The 18567-nt window shown below is 36.8% G+C and overlaps 1 pseudogene; it reads right to left on the reverse strand.

Moving 5' to 3' along the window:
* The window catches only part of LOC121321629, a 199183-nt pseudogene that overhangs the window by 68868 nt on the left and 111748 nt on the right, over positions 1 to 18567 (reverse strand).

The raw sequence follows: 18567 nt of genomic DNA on the forward strand, positions 1-18567 counted from the left end.
AATGCTGGCTTGGGCAGTAATCATTGTTTTCTTTCTCTTGGACTACAGCACCGTTCAATCATAAATGTAACTTTGCTTATTCCTTGTCTTACTTGCCCATCCCGCTCAATGACAGGCCTTCCCTTGACTCCCTTGATATATATCTAACGGTGACTAACCTACTCATTCATATAGTAGTTTCCATAGTTCATACGAAATATTTCACAAGAAATGATTTGAAAAAAGTAATTTATCGAACGATGATCCCATTCTACTCATTGCCACCCAATCAAAGTTCTTTGAGGGATTTGGCCATGGCCAGTTATAAGATTATACAGAGCCTACAGTACTTTGAACAATTGTCAATCAAAATTTCAACCTTCCTTCTCAGCAGTCTCTAACCCATCAAGGACACAAGAGAGAAAACTGAAGCCACAGGGATGAAAAGGTTAATGTGCACATTATAGGCTTCATTCTCAAACACATTTACTCCAAATAATCATCAATGCAATATTTTCAGAAAGGAAAAACACATATTACCAAACCAGAAATAAACTGAGATATTTAATTTCAGGGCTTGATAGAAATCTTAAATTGGCATTCAAAAGAAACATGTTTTACACATTTTAAAATGTAATTTGCGTTTCCTAAATATTTTTTTTTTTTTTTAAATCACACCAATAACATTTTGAGTAAATAGCTTTAAGAATTTAGCCCAGTGTGTGTGAAGTAGGTGAAGGCTTTTGACATGGTTGGTCATGCAATTCTCGTGAGAAGACTGTCATCTGACTGGAGATTCAATAAACTGATTTAAATCTCAGCCTGACAGAACACTTCAAGAATCTGGACATAACTGTCAGTCTCCTCTTTTTAATAACAAGCAAATATATCCCATAAGTGTTCACTTGAAAGAAGTGTCTGGAGAAGCATATTAATGATGTCCCATTAGAATGTCACATGAGGAGAGCGCACCTATACACTGATGAAAATGAAAGGGGCAATGAGACTGAAGGTTGTATTACAAGAAGACTTTGATAGGTTCAATTAAATTTGAACTTTGACAGTACTATATTTGCCATATTAAATTAGTAGTTGCTAGCATTTTAAATGTACAGTTTTACACATTGCATTTAGCTTGTTATATAGTATTTCATTTTTTTCTTTTTTGCAACTTCAAAAAATTCAGTAAAAAATTTGAAGGTAAAACATGTAGAAACTAAGTGAAGCATTTCGGCTAGTGCCATTTTCATTTTAGAAGGTTTAATTTTCAATTCCCTGACTGTTGAGAAGTTTTTAATAGATGTGGATATGTTTATCAATAAACACAAAAATGTTAGAGGTCGGCAGGGGTACCAGACGCGACCTGGGTCTCTTTTTAGTACCCCTGTTTAGATTTATTCATTTGAGAATTTAAAGAAAATGTTGAAAATATGACAATACAGTTTAACCGCGGGTCTCTGGTCGGTGTAATAAAGACAAATTTAAAACAAGCTTTGCATTAAGCCTTTTCTCAACTGACAGGATATCAGTGTTTTACAGAAAACAATAACACACAGAGAGAAGCAAGTACCCCTCAAAAATAACAACTGTGATGACTATTCTTCCCAGGAATTAAATCAGTAAAAAACAATATAACAGAGCTCTACAGTGCGATTAATTTGGACGCATATGCAACAAAAAATTGTGCTTGTGCGAACGTAAATTTTAATTTAGGCACACATGTGTGACTATAAATTCCTAAAGGTTAACTATAAAAAAAATGTTTTAGCTGAAAGTTTAAAATATTTTAAAAAATACTCACAGATCTAAACTCTCATATCTCAATTGTAATGTTCTCTGGGAATGCAGTTTACTGCTGTCCACTGCCCACTGTTAATCACACATTAAAAACTACAAATCCCATACCCCGTGAATCTCACTGATTTACATAAAGAATCCTGCAGCATGATGCACATTAAACATTAATAACTGTATTTAAACAGGAAAAATAAATTTTACTTGAAGAGCATTTAAAAAAAAAAAATAGGACGACAACTGCTGAAATAAAAAAATATGAGAACATCACAGTAATGGCAACAAAAGAGCTTGGCAGTTACAGAAGGGAAGCTGGAAAAACTGGTGAGTATTTTGCCCCAAAGTCACATCTTTGTTTTATTTATTATTATTATTATTATTATTATTATTATTATTATTATTATTATTATTATTATTTCAGTGTTTCCAGTACTGAAAAACGTTACAAGTCTACATATCTGATGGGACTAAATGTATGTGTACTATATTTAAATATGTATCATGCACTTGAAACAATAATATATGTGATTTTTTATTTTTTTAATCATTACACAAAAAAGATCTGGGTAACGAGGTATTTTTCATGGTGGGCACATGAAAAATATTGTGCTGGTGTATGTCTCAGATAGCAATACGAGGGCTTTAGAACCCAGATAGGAATATGAGGGCTTTAGAACCCAGATAGGAATATGAGGGCTTTAGAACCCTGGGGAAAAGGGCAAAATAAAGCCAGAGGGATGATTATTAGTGTGGGATAATGATGACAATTGCGGGAATGCAATCAAGGACTAAAAAGGCCACAGTTGGTTTATACTGCAATGGGGGGTTGGAGAGAGATCGGGTGTATGGCAAGGTAAAGGTAAAAACAGAGAATGATTATAGGGCAGTGGTTAGAGGACTGAGTGGGATCATATGGTGTACAGTTCAGGGCTCATTGGGACGACATAGGTTTATTTTTTTGGTTTTGTTTTGGTTATTGTACATAATAAACTGTAAGTTCTTGTGTCTGCATATTTTCAAGGGTGCAGACCAGCCTTGGCCGGGACGTTACACAGAAAACAACATCTTAGCAATACCATTGAACAACATGTGGGTGTATGTATTGGAGCTTTATCAATGAGATGAGATATGGCATCTCACAAATTCTTGTTGTTCTTCAAGTAAAATCATTTGAATAAATGCATTTAAAAAATTGCCTTGGCAACTGGTGTATCTCATGCACAGTAGTTCATCATTAAGTGCAACCAATGTAGAGCCTAGTACTGCTTGATTCACTCTGAATTCTGAGTGTAATCAATCTTTCTACCCCTCACCCAGGCTCTCTGCGTTGGGCTGTGTCATCTTGTTATCATTCTTAAAACAGTGAAATGCTATCTTTAATCATCACACAGACCCACAGGAAGCCATGGACATTCTATTCAGACTACTGCATCTATCTTTCTTAAAGTGTACATGAAATATGTATTTTTTGTTTGTTTCTTGCAAAACCTAGAAGGCTGTATTAAATCTGCAGCTGTATTTTAATGGACAGCTACTTCACCTCTACATTGTTTTTAGCATAAGGAAAAACAAATATTGTTCCAAAACTATTATTATTTATTATTATTATTATTATTATTATTATTATTATTATTATTATTATTATTGAGTATTAGTAGTCATAGTATATGTATATGACTTTTACTACCATGACTACAACTAATAATAATAATACTATTTTGTTTTTCTTTCCTCTACAAAAGTTCCTCTACATTTTGGTTTCCTAATGAAAGTTGAGCATTGGTTTATTTGGGTCAACCTAGATTTATCATTTAGTTAAATTAGGTTAGGTTAAATTGTTTACACTTGTTGTAGATGCACATTAAAAATATGTTTGTTGTTCTAATAACACAACTTTACAAGTGGGGCTCATTTGCTTATCTTCTAAATAAAATATACCTATTGGGATTATCTTGGTCTCTTCTGAAGCTAATAACAAAGTACTTTGCAAAACATTTGCTGTTCAGTGAATCATTTGTAACACATTAATCCATTGTGTCAAATGAAATGGAAATCCCAAACACTGAGATAATAACCCGTGTGGCCTTTTTGATTTATTATAGATTACATTGTGCAAGCGCTATTATTCTCTTCATCAAAACTGATGACACAAACAAGAAACCTAAAATATAGTGACTGACGCTACCTCTTTATAATGTGTCTCACTTATTACGTCATTTTCATGTTCTGTTTATTAAAAATATAAAAATATAAGAATCTGCATGTAGCAGGGGAGATCTGTGCTGACTCTGCTGGCGTGTTCACGATGCTGCAGGAAGAGGGCGGCAGTTGTCCAACAACCGCCTGTGAGTCATAGCAGTGACATGGGGAGGTGGGAAAGTGGGTGTGTGGACTTTCCCCCGCTCTGAATGGCTGAGAGGCGGGTCTTGGGGAGATTGTTAGCCCTATAAGTTAACGCTCTGGTGTTTCCTCAGGGCTGCCCTGTTAAACGCATCAAGAGTGCGGAAGCTCTGGTCCAGGACCGGGAATCAGCCGGGAGAAAACGAAAGAGTCTCACAGCGAGACAGTGAGAGCGGGGAACCCTTGGGCAGACCCCGAAGCATTGTAAAAGAGCAGGCTAGTTAGCCGGCAATGTAGGATGGTGATCCTGGTCGCATGGGTAGCGGCGACTGGGATATAGCTGTCAAGTGCAGCACCTTTTCTTTGTAGTTTTGTTACTGTTTTGTTTTTCCTGTTTATTTGTGCCTTCTGTTTTGAATTATTGTTTCGAAGCACCTGCAAGGGCGCCGGTATTGTGTACCATCGCTTGGTATGCCCGTGCTTCTGTTTACCATCGCTGGTAAATCAGACCACGGACCCACAGCGCCATCTGCTGGACAAAAGAAAAAATAGCAACCCGAAATAAAACTGGGCACCTGTGCGGTGTTGCCAAATTCACCTGTCTGTCTCCTGTGTCAGTGAATTATCCACCACCCTTCCACACTGCATTACACTAAATTACCCCATAAATCATAAATTGTTTAAAAATAGATAGAATTCTTCACTGGTATCCAACCAAAATCTAGAAGCATTTCTAGAAAAAAGTTTTTGACGATTGCTTGTGAATTGTTAGACCTGTGGGTAAAAAAGGGTTTCAGTCTCCACTACTACTAATCCCACACCTTTTACAGACATTAATTTAGATCGTCAGAGGATGATATGGATAAGATTGCCAAGCTGTTTCACTCTCAAGCTGTCTGAATCGGAGTGATCAAATGAGAGCGGTTTGAAAGCACTCATAGTAAAAATGAAAGCACAGTGTTCTCGTTCCACAGCATTTTTGAACCTGCTATTGTTTTCAGAAGGATTTAATAAATCCTCTGTGCCAGTTTGATATGTACAGTTGTCTGAGATCAGATCAACACACAGGCCCTGAAGAATTATTTTAAGTGGACAAACCTTTAGAAGGTCGAACGCACTGAATTTAAGGTTCATCTCTAAAGGCCCCCCAACCCCCCAGTTGAAGAGGGGTAATGTATTTAGCAGAAAGTTTAGGTGATATAACTTAAAATTCTGACAAGGTATAGTGCATTTAACTGTATGTTTATATTATAATGAAATGTTTTCTGTCAAACATCCTGTGGAGGATTTCCATAATCAAAGTGACAGCTATGTTGCTCCTGATCTTCCATCTTTAAAATCAAAATCATAAACATGACATGTGCTGCACCCCTTTAAAGCTCAGTTAACAGAATACATTACAACAACTTTTCAAAGAAGATCTTTCTGGTTTAACAAGACCTGATGATGGAAAGTGTCCTTGTTCACACCACCAGCATTTCTTTTGTCCCTCAGGCTTGTATAAGCGAATACATTAAAGCTGTTTCTAACTATCCCAACAGGTCATCCTGACAGTTCTTGTGTCAGGTAATAGACACGTAAACCCCCAGGCTGCTATTTTGTTGACAGTGCAAGGGAAATAAATGACCATAACATCATGAGATCAGCTTTGCACTGGGCACTTTTTACAAGGCTTACATATGCTGTCAAATATAATTGGGGCCCCTAGGAATTAAGAACAGAAATGTCTTTTAAATGACATTGGTCATCTATTGCCATACATAACACAAAAGCACCTTTGAGACTGATAGTGACACTGTCCTGCTTATTTTATTATGACATAAGGATTTAACTGCAACAGGATGGGATTTTCTGGAATGTGAATTAAAGTAACACTAAAGTGCTGTCTGAAAATAACATGTTTAAACGAGCATGTCAGTGATATTAATCCCTGACCATGACTGCAATTTCAAAATTAGACCCATCAGTAACATAATCAACATCCTCTGTCAGCATGGTATTATTATTATTATTATTATTATTATTATTATTATTATTATTATTATTATTATTACTTGTAGTAATAGTCATTTTCTATTACTGCATTCCGTAATTGTTTCACAAGCTTTACAAAATGAACCCATCACTTCTGTATTTGTCATTGCACTTACCTCCACAAGCTTGTTGGCATGCTCTCCAAATATAGCAGCATATTCTTTGATCTCTCTTTCTTTTCCATTTTTAGCCGTCTCAATGAGGACCAGAAGGGGGATGGCTGTGTCCAGGAAGGAATCTGAGACATGATCTATGATAGTCTTCCTCAGCTGTAAAGTGTAATATTATCAGGTTTTACTCATCCAGTAGTATGTGCAAATGGAACAATAGTTGAAATGAAAACAAACAAAAACAAAACGCAAATATAAGAGGAGCAAACAGGCATTGAGCTCCCTTTAAAAGGGAACAACATGAATCAGACCTTGCAGCCTTCAAACTTCTAAATATGGAGCACTATTATTGGTCTTTCATATGTGGAAATATGAACATAATGAGCACAGCATAAATCATAAGGAATGAAACAGAAATTGGTGGTGAAACAATGTCTTAAGAAATAAATTAAACATTGTTCAAGGGTCATTGCAGCTCTTGTGTTGTTAATAAATTATTATACAAATTCAGGGAAATGTAGGTCTATTTTATATATCTGTGGGTGTGTGTGTGTGTGTGTGTGTGTGTGTGTGTGTGTGTGTGTGTGTGTGTGTGTGTGTGTGTGTGTGTGTGTGTGTTATTGTACGACAATTATATGTGGTATTTTTTTAAATGCATAGTTTTTAAAAATGTATGGTGATGTATACTGTAAATAGTGACAGTGCCATAGCATGATGGTGCTTACTTAATTTTTCTTTAAAAAAAACAACAACACAGTATTCTTGATCCATTAATTCCCTAATTAATCATATCAGACTCATAGGAGGCACAGGGGTCTTTTCAAGAAATGTAAATCTTATGGTTCTTAAAGAAGCTTTCATTTTTTCAGCTGTAATACATGTCATGGCAATTATTGCAACACAAATATGAATTACATATAATGACAGGACCGGAGGTGATGTATTAAAAAAATGCAATTACAGTACTACAGTATTTAGCAATTTTGGAACGTGGCTTGAACTTATTTGTCACATACCGGTATAGTTCTGTTTAAGACCATTAAGTTACATAAAGACTACCAATTGACACTCTGAAGATATTTTGTTTTGAAATTCCCTTTCAAACTTTTTAAACAGCATTGACAAATTGCATACGAATCCAAAACATTTGCACAAGCCTGTGGATGCTCTAGTTATTGCTCAAGAACAATGTGAATGGAAGGTTGAGAGATAATGGTGGGACAAATAGCATTATTGTTTTTCATGCTAAACAGTATCTGTATTTGTGTCACCTTGCTAGTTTTCAAACAGGTGTACTAAAACATAGTTCATATGCAATCGGTTAATGCAGACGTGAAGATAAAATTCTCCCAATATGACTGCAATCAGTTAACACAAAGAACAGGTGTTCAATAATCAAGGACAATATATTTAATGTATGAGAATCATAGACCACAGTTGTGTACTGAAATATAAAGCCAGTGTAATCCAGAAACCAAAAGTCACAAGACCACAATATGGCAGCACATTTGGTATACAAATATGAAGTCGGCATCTGAAAATGCTTATGAGTAGCAGTGACAGAAGATTTGCAAAGACGTACTGCATGAGCTCCACTCACAGGTACACTTAATAATACATGCACCTTTTCTTAACCCTAATCAGGGCACTTGGGATCCTTTTGGACCCCAGCAGTACATGTTTTAGTGCCATTTTTTTTTTTCTAATAATTTACTCCTAAGACTTTGTCAGATACTATATCTGCAATGTTCTTACAAAAAGTTTTGATTGTGGATCAAAATTCTCTAACTTTTTATGAATGAATGCTTATTGGGCATATGGGTGGAATGAGGCACATCCAGAAAAACAGAAACAGTGAACTGAGACAAATATTACTGAAGTGAAGGCATTCACTGGACTTGGACTGCTACTTATTTTCCCTTTGGTCACAGCAAAATATGTGACCCATTTTCTCAGCCCCACCATGCCAGAAAAAGTTTCAAGAGTATCTTGAGATTCCTAAGATTTGACAACAAACAGACCAGACAGGAGAGAAGAGCAACTGACAAGCTAGCAGCAATCCCTGATGTCTGGGAAAAGGCTCAAGCCCTACATCCCGGGTTCTGACATGACAGTTGAGGAGCAGCTAGTCCCATTCTGAGGGAGGTGTCCTATCAGGCAGTACATGCCCAGTAAGCGTGCAGTGTGGCATCAAAATATAATGGAACTGCGATGTAGCTACATCCTATCCTTTGAATGGTGAAATGTATCTAGGCAGACAACCAGGAGACGAGAGACAGATAGCAGTTGTTTACACTTACTGTAGCTTCCCTGGAGATCACAAATTGGTGGTCATCTCAGCTTGACTTATAGTAGGACATTTAGGCACTGGTGTTAACTCTACAGTACCTTTCAGATTCACAAATGCTAGGGCATATTTGCAATGCATATATTTTTAACAATTGCTTTTTGAAATGCAAAATCATTTGTGCTGCACAACAAAGGGAGCTTTATTTGTTAAGTTTCTCTTTATATTGATTTGCATATTTTGTAACAGAAAATTATTATTTGCTACAAAACAGAGAACTTGGAGTTTAAATTACTGACTAGCACACAAACCCTTATCTTCATCAGTAGAAAACAGACATGGAAGAAGACGCTTATTAAAAAAACAACAAAAAAAAAAACAATTCAAAAGCAATTGGTTCTGCAGGATGTTGAAGAGATAGTATCTAATGAATAATGAATCTTTTGGGGAATTTTGTATTCCCTCTGCATGTTGCCTGCCTATTTTGCTGCATGATTTCAGTCATAATGTTATTAGCTGAAAGTGCCTGCTAACCAAAATAGCATCTGCCATTATAAATGGTTTGGACATTGTAGCATTGATCATCTTAATGCAGTCTTTGCAGGGGAAACCTGGCCAGTGTTTGTTTTGCTTAGTAGAATAAAGCTGTGATCAAACCCTACCATTGAAAATACTATGATAAGAAGCTTGGAAATGGTATTCCGCAATAGACCAGCCATCCCAGTTGAATCAAACAGTTACAGTAAGATGTTAAAAGACTGCATTATGTGCTTATGATTTGCAGAAAGTCTGCCTGATATGATCAATAATTGGTCTGCCAGAAATCTATGCTTGAAGCAATGTTCAGAGATGGATAGATTCATGAGCCAAATGACAAATAAAAAAATAAAAAAATCAAGGAAGGTAAATAAGAATGGACAGTCCCCCTCAATGTTGAATAATTTATTATGTCAGTTCTATTTTATTTCAAGTAAAAACCCTGGCAAAATACACCACTGAAAAATGTAATTTCAATTTTCAAACTTGGAGGTCACACGGACCTTATTGTGCATCCAAGGGGCAGATTTACAGCTACAAAGGAAGACCATTTACTGGTGCAGTTGGCTCTGTGTTTGTTCTTATGCAAGATAATGCCCATAGCCACACTGCCAGGATTGTCGTGGATTATATTGAGCATGAGATTATAGTTATGGACTGGCTAGTAAGAATTCCAGACCTTTATCTCACATAACACCTTTGGGACCTTCCAGGACATTGTCTTTATTAACTTTGTAACCCTCTATGTGACATCAGCGAGCTTGGTGTTGCATTGACTGAACAATGGGATCATCTGCTGCTGATGAGCATGCCATTTTAATGTAGTGATTGCGTCAACACCAGAGGAGCCCATACTCAACACAGAGACATTCATCTTTGTCGACCAAGCATCTACACATTTTTATTTCATATATCATGTTACGCACATAATATGATTATTTCATCTGATAAGTTCATTTTGTAAAGAGTGCTCCCTTGAAATGCTTTCCATTTTATTCTTCTTGTTGATAGTGTTTTGGAAAAATTTAAGTTTGAAATGTTGCTCATCAAGAACTGTTGCTTATTTATGAAATGTATTTAATTAAATTAAGTGACGGGTTGTCAACTGCTATGATAGATTAAAAATTGCTTTGCTTACACTCATAATGATGTAAAATATAACTAAATTGATGATATAGGCTCTGACAGTTTCTCAAAGCCTCTTATTGCAAAACAAAAATATAACATTAAAAAACAAAATCAATGCCATTAAACATTACAAGGTATACAACAATATAAAAAGACAGATGCAAATGTTGGTTGGAGGTAAAACAGACAAACAGCACTCAGTAACAGCTCATTATCCCTCCCACACATCCCTATGGCAGCAGCTTTGGCATCGACTTCCAGCAACAGAGGCTTGTCACAGCCACTGGCTACATATTTATGTCTAGTCAATCAAAATGAATGCTGGTTTTGGGAAAGTTTTTAATCAGAAACCACGTTGGTGACATTGCTTTGGCATTTAGGGATTTCAGTTCAGATTGTTCATAATGGATTGTTAGTTGAGTAAAAACTATGATTGCTCAAAATCCATTAAAGGTAAAGGTATTGACGCATAAATTAATGTTTCATTTCTACTGGGGAACAACTTCAGTTATAAAATACTAGTGCCTGCAAGTGCAAATGCAACAGCAACTCCATTAATGTTTACATCTGCAATAATGAAAGCAAGCTGTTTAGTGTAGCAGGTAGTCCTGCACGTTGCTGCAGGTGCTGTGAGGCAGCCGAATGCAACCAAATGCAGCCAGCATAGGAGACCTGAAAATAACATAAGCCAAGTTCTAGCGAGAACAGATCCAGAAAGCATTCTCAGAACACAAAGATTGGTTTGAGACGCAACCAAGCATAAAATCAAGGTCTTACACTAAACTTGGAATCCGTTGTAGTTTTCACTTAACTTTTTTTTCAAAAGAACTACCTTAGCTTATAGTACCACTTCAGGCATGCTAGCAGATCAACTGCTAATCTGAAATGTGTTGAAATATGTATATTGTTTGTGCAGTTTTTTTTTTTTTGAGGACCTTGGTTTTTGAAAAGGATATGAATAATACAGGCCCGCTAATTGGTGTAAAATATGAACATATGGTATACATAAAATATGAATATTCTTTTGAAATTTTTCAATATGGGTAATGGAATACGTTGGAAAATGATCTACTGCATGTGACATTTTTTACAATTATGTTAATCAATTCCATTAACGTCAAAACCTTTTAACAACTCCAGTTATATATTATTCCCCTTCAACCTCACAGAAATGTTGTGTAAGTAATGTTTGGTCAGAAAAAAATATAAGATACCTTTTCTGTCTCCTTTCACAGAAATCACTAAAATAAACATCAGCCCACATAGTGCCAAACTGGCTGAGTGCTATATTGTACATTGCAAGACTTGTCAGATATAGCCTACAAAAATAAATTAATTTTATGATAAAGGTAAGGACCATAAAAATGTTCTCAAAAGGTACAGAACAGCCTTACACATCAGTAAAGTGATTTCTAGTACCATCCTTTTCCTTAAAGATCAGGTAACAAAAAATAGTCAAAAGTTAAAGGGTATATAAGGACCTTTTTATTTTATTGTGTTACATGTTCCCATGTGTTGCTGTTTAAGTAAGGTGTGGGTATTATTTTAATTATATATATTTTTACACTTTTTTCACTTTTAAATTGCAGTGCTCTCTGGCTGTTTCAATTATAGCTCCAATGTGGCCTCTCATGTATTTCTCAGAACTGCATTTCCCATCATCCTCCTGCTCACTGGTAAATCCATCTCATTTACATATGTGCACAGGAAGGTGATGGGAAATGTAGTTTGCGTGGTCCATGCAGGACCATGAGAAGCCAACGTGGAGGCAGTGGAATGCAATTTAAAAGTTTAAAAAAAAGTGGTCAAAATGTGTGAGAAAAAAAAAACTACACACACCTTACTTAAACAGTTGTAGCAACACATGGGAACATGTAACAAAATAAAATAAAAATATAACCTTTAAATGTAATATTATTATACTGCAGTAACAGGGTAGCCACCTGCCGTGTGGGTTTGTGCATTCATGATTGACAGGCAGGAGATCGTGATGGAGGTTGAAGTTGATATGCCCGCAGGCGAACAGGATTTATTCACATACACAGTACAGCTCACGTGACACTGCCACTAATGGTAGCGCACTGAAGACATTCATGGGGATGTATGTAAAGCAAAATAAATCACTGTACAAAATCAATCAACTAAAAAGGTGCCATGAAAACGACATGCGCTGTTCTTTAATACATGAAGGTCCCACTTGTTCACCTCGCTATCCTTTATGGGGATCTGCCTTCCCTAAACTAATCGTTATTCTTGTATTGAACAAACCCCTGACTCCGGCAACACACCCAGACCTCATGGATTTGGTTGCTGCTTTTAGCTCCGATCCTGCTTCACCGTCACGCCATCGGAGGATTGCAGCAAGATATTTCGGTCTCTATGTCTGCTTATGGCGTTGCAGCTTCCCTGAGGTGAATAAACAGGGCTTGTTTAATCGTGAAGCCCTGCTGGAACACACCTACCTGCTGATTAGATTCCACACCTGGTAATCACACACAGCAGGCAGGCTCTCCCAGGTACTTCATTCATTAATTACAATGATTACAATAAATGTACACACATTTTACACAATACTATTTACAATACATACACACAAAACCCACTCTTCATGTGCAGAGTTCCTACCCTGCCAAACCTGCACTTTCAGGTTCAGAAGCAATTCTGGTGGCAAAGTGTACTATATTTTTAAATGGCTCTGACAGCATGAAGCAAGAATAATACTTTAATTTGGAACAGTTACAGCATTATATCTCCAGTCTACACAGTTAAGTGTCTGACAGTCAAGAACAGCTGTGAATATTGCAACCCCCCCTCTCCATTCCCCTAGATAACCACTCTGCAGCTTATTATTTCCCCAGGCAGTCCACAGGTTAATTATTAATTGTATTTATATAACCTCAAATTAGAATTATGCTTTTTTTTTTTTTTAATCATTACATTTTCAAATATATAGAATAAAGTATTATCAAAAATCTACAAATTGTTCTAAATGAATTACAAATACAAAACAGAAAATAATTGATTGCATAAGTATTACCCCCTTGAGTCAATATTTGGTAGAGGCACCTTTGGCAGCAATTACAGCCATGAATCTATTTGGATAAGTCTCTACCAGCTTTGTACATCTGGACACTGCAATTTTTGCCCATTCTTCTTTGCAAAATTGCTCAAGCTCCGTCAAGTTGGATGGGGACCTTTGGTGAACAGCAATTTTCAACTCTTTCCACATATTCTCAGTTGGATTGAGATCCAGGCTTTGACTGGACCACACTAGGACATTGACTTTTTTGTTTTTAAGCCACTCCAGTGTGGCTTTGTCTGTATGTTTGGGGTCATTGTCCTGCTGGAAGATGAATCCCAAGTCCCACGTCTCTTGTAGACTGCATCAGTTTTCCTCCAGGATTTCTCTGTACTTTGCTGCATCCATTTTGCCTTCTATCTTCACGAGCTTTCCAGGCCCTGACACAGAGAAGCATCCCCAGAGCATGATGCTGCCACCACCATGCTTCACGATAGGGATAGTGTTCTCAGAATGCTGTGCGGTGTTAGGCTTGCGCCAAACATAGCGCTTAGCGTTGAGGCCAAAAAGCTCTATTTTGGTCTCATCAGACCATAGAATCTTCTTCCATTTGGTCTCAGAGTCTCCCACATACCTTCTGGCAAACTCTAGCCCACATTTAATGTGAGTTTTTTTCAACAACGGCTTTCTTTTTGCCACTCTCCCATAAAGGCCACTTTTGTGAAGCACCCGAGCTATTGTTGCCGTATGCACAGTGTCTCCCAGCTCAGCCGTGGAAGACTGTAACTCCTTTAGAGTTACCATAGGCCTCTTGGTGGCCTCCCTGACTAGTGTCCTTCTCACCCGGATACTCAGTTTTTGAGGACGGCCTGTTCTAGTCAGATTCACAGTTGTGCCATATTCTCTCCATTTCATAATGGACTTTACTGTGCTCCGGGGGATATTCAATGCCTTGGAAAAGTTCTTATTATCCTACACGATCTGTGCTTTTGAAGAACCTTATTCCGGATTTGCTTTGAATGTTCCTTCACCTTCATGATGTAGTTTTTGTTAGGAAATGTACTAACCAACTGTGGACCTCCCACAGACAGGTGTATTTAACCTGAAATAATGTGAAACACCTTAATTGCACACAGGTGGACTCTATGCAACTAATTATGTGACTTCTAAAGACAATTGGTTGCACCAGAGCTTATTTAGGTGTGTCATAGCAAAGGCGTTGAATACTTATGCAATCAATTATTTTCTGTTTTATATTTGTAATTAATTTAGCACAATTTGTATATTTTATTTTTCACTTTGACATTATGGACATTTTTTTGTGTTGATCAGTGGCAAAAACTCCTAGTTAAATCAATTTTGATTGTAACACAATAAAATGTGGAAAAGTCCAAGGGGGGGTGAATACTTTTGAGAGCCACTGTACGTATTCTGAAAAGTGAGCACATGCTAACCACTGTGCATTTTAGAAATGTAACACTTTTTTGGAAAATTTGAATGATTAACAAGTTATTAATCAACACGTGGCCTATCGGGGACAATGAATATTCCAGTGAATCATATTTTGTTGATCAAGATGCTAAATGCAAAGCTCATTTACCAGTTATTTTACTGGTCTGTGTATTACAGAGAAACACATAATCTGTGTACATCATAGTACCAGTGCTCCAGTTTTAGAGAATGTTAAATTGAGGCCTAGTGATGTACTGTACTTGAGGTTCAGCTCACTAAGAAATTGCTTTCACTGTGACTTAGTTTATTGTGATGTCACGTGAAGGCTGCTGTGATGAGTCAAAGGGGTTTCGGTCTGTGATTCAGCCTCCCGACAGTAGATGGCATCAAACCAACTCGGGACTTCCCTTACCAAGATCTCGTGACCATGGCAAAAGTCATCTTTTGAGGGGCGGCACCTTGGTGAGGGGCGGAAGTACGAGTATGTAACTTCCAGCCACTGGAGTCAAGTGAAGGAGAAGGACACGTGTCGGTTGGGGATTGGTGTTCCACTGACTACAGAGGCGGGACATTACATACTAAAGGGAACGTACTACTGTGTTCGGGGTTGGTCCGAAAGTAAAGTAGGAGGAGTAACGGGTGAAGGGAGAGACTGGTTTTGTGCAGCGGGATTTTTTGAAATACTAACATTTCTTTTGTCTTTTTTTGTTTATGGTCACCACGAAGACAAATTAAAAACGAGTCATCAGTTTGTTTTGGATTTCACCCCTGCACTCCTTCCCTCACACCATTTTGTTTTTCGTTTGTTATTTAATCCTTTTGTTGTGTATAGAAAATAAAAATAAATTATTTTATTTCTGTACACATAAATTACTGTCTGGACATTCCATTTAATACACTCTCGCCTCACAGCTGCTTTCCATGGAGATAAGAAGAGCGCATGTCTGCTTACTCTTAGTGGCTCTGTGTACTGTGGTGAGCCAAAAGCAGCCCAGGCAAGTGCCATCTATACAGAAACATTGCAGCTGGACAACAGTGTTAAATAAAAATAGCCTTAAACATACTAAGCTGTGTTATGTGTCAAACACCGGAGTACTATCAAAATAAAATGTTGTATACACTGTACATAAAGACATAGAGTGATGCCACTAACAGATTAAACTGGCAGAAACTGTACTTTCTCTAGAAATAAGTATGTATGTATCTTCAATGCCTGTCTGGGGACAAGCAATGAAAATTAGCCATTTGGCTGAATAGAGAATGGAACATATTTTACATCATGTTTGTATGGACAAATACATCAGTACAGAAACATTAATGTATATTTTTTTCACAGGTATATTTGCAGTTTTTAGAACATCATCCAAGACAACTGTCAGACAAATTTACAAAGTGTATGTATAAGGTTGCTACAATGTGTCCTATTTGCCAAGCTTTAACTCAAGAAGTAATTAATAAATGTATTTAAATGATAGTTTTTTACACTTTGTATGTTAAAGAAGCTTGTGACCTAAAGCCTTGCGAATTGGATCTTATAATTGAAGTTAAATTAGTTCCACAGATAGAAACCATGTTTTGTGGTGACGGCAGCAGATATAGAAACATACCCAAGCCATACAATATAAGCATCACATCACAAAATAGTCAGAATCAGCCTTGTGTTTTTTTAAGTTTTTAAATTAATTTTGTTTTCCTGAATGAGGGAAACAAAAACTGCTGCTAACACCATACAGCAGGTAGTGGTGCTCTAAAGGTTTTGTTGTTGTTGGCTGAAATGCAGTAAATAGATTTTAAAAGAATATAATATCATCTTTAGTATGCAGTTAAAAAAAAAACAAATGACTACTTCTGTCCTCAAGTTTGTTTATACAGTCAGCGCCACCTAAACGGGATATTGATAATCGGGATTTCTGCTTAAATGGAATATTTATGTTGCTTAATTGTGACGTCACTCCATTTAATTGGGATAAAGTATTTTCAAATGATGAAGGGAGACCGCTTTTCAGAGCAAGACATGTTTCAGAGCAACACGGAGGTAGTATAGATTTTGTACACTCAGTGTGTGTGTGTGTGTGTGTGTGTGTGTGTGTGTGTATATATATATATATATATATATATATATATATATAAAGCAATAAGGCACAGCTCTGGGTACTCTATAAATCACAAGGTGAAGCCTAGTTTTACTATTCCTTCCAAATTTCTTAAAGTGGTCGCTACTGAAACAAGACTAAATTATACATCACAGGGAGCTTAAAAACAAATTAACAGTGTTACAATCTTGGGCTGTACGTCTAAAGGTTTTTCACATCATGGGATTTGGGGACAAAACCGTAACGCTGTTATTTTCTATTTAACTTACCTGTGATGCACAAGTAGCAGCCACAGTAAGAAGTTATTAAAAAAAGAAAAGTCACAAATTAAATCATAAAAGAATACGCATCAAAACATAAAATCTTTGACCTGGAAGTAATAAACCAAGAAACATGCCTGGGGTCACACCACCATGAAGCAAGCATAACTGATACATACAAAGAAGATAAGAATATATGAAAGTGTATTCATCCAACATAAGGAAACAAATTACATGAATATTAAATGAAGAACTGACAGACATGCAAATATAATTTCCGTTGACTCAGCAGACACAAATGCAAAGACAATGCGAAACCATAAGGCTAATTTATAAATCTCCATAACCTAAATGAAACACGTACGGTAAGTACCATGAAAAGAGGTACTTACGAATAAAAAACTTGTATACATACAGCCCATAGTCTACTGTATTTTGAACATGTGGGCCTGAGAGGCAAGCACGGCATAACTAATTAAGCTCACTGTAGCTTTTTGTTTCAGTTGCCCTCCCTAAACTTCTCACACATGACTACAGAGATCCCTCATGTTTCACTGTTCAGTAATTCAATCTTGGGATTATGTCAATTGGCAGTTAAATGTGGTTATTCTTTCTTTTACTCAGTCTGAACTATCATCCTTTAAGATTTGAAGCCCCTCAGATGAAGTCCATGACAGACTCTATCTGTCCTTGCTCTATCAGTCCTCTGGGAGTTCTCTAGATGTCAACCTTTGATTCACTTGGTCTTTCCCCAGGGTGTTGGTCACATGATATCGCCCTTGTCCCAGTTTTTGATTTATTTTAAAGTGTCCCTCTCCTACAATATGAATCAAAGGGCAATCCATCAGTGCTCACTTGAGTACAGCTAAAATATACAAAAGCATAAAGTAAGCCATAAGATTCTTGTTGATGTTTAATCAGATTAAGCTTTAGAAGTGTCTTGTGGCAATGCACATCTGTATTTATATTAGCTCCACGAGTCTTTTGTTGGATTTATCCTGCCTGCTCTACATAACTGTAGGGAGCACAATAATCCAATCTCTGTAATGATTTGCATCTGCCAATTTAATAGAAATGTGTGATCTATTTGTAAAAACCAGACATATCCTTTACAGGTGGAAATCATAGGTCTGCAGTGCTTCAAATCTTTTTGGACCCAGGCTTAATCTATATGCAAATATAACATTAAGAAGCATTGTAATCTGTTTGTATATACACATACATACAGGATAGATGGCGGCAGGGGTAGCTGATAACCAGAACTGTGTTGTTGTGAAAGATTCATGGCACTGGAGTTAGACATTGACCCAGGACCAGACCAGACCATAACATATCATTCAAATTGGTACATAATGTTTTGCTATATAGATACAGTAGGATTACACCAAAAGCAGGCATAGTTAAAATAGTGCCCAATGTTTCATCTTCCTGATTTGTCACACTGTTGCTTTCTTGTTAATATGTTGAGAAACACTATCCAATAATCATGAATCATCAGTCTATGGACTGCAAAATGATGATTTGATTTTGTTTG

The sequence above is a fragment of the Polyodon spathula genome, chromosome 10 (assembly GCF_017654505.1).
Source record: "Polyodon spathula isolate WHYD16114869_AA chromosome 10, ASM1765450v1, whole genome shotgun sequence".
Taxonomy (NCBI): Eukaryota; Metazoa; Chordata; class Actinopteri; order Acipenseriformes; family Polyodontidae; genus Polyodon; species Polyodon spathula.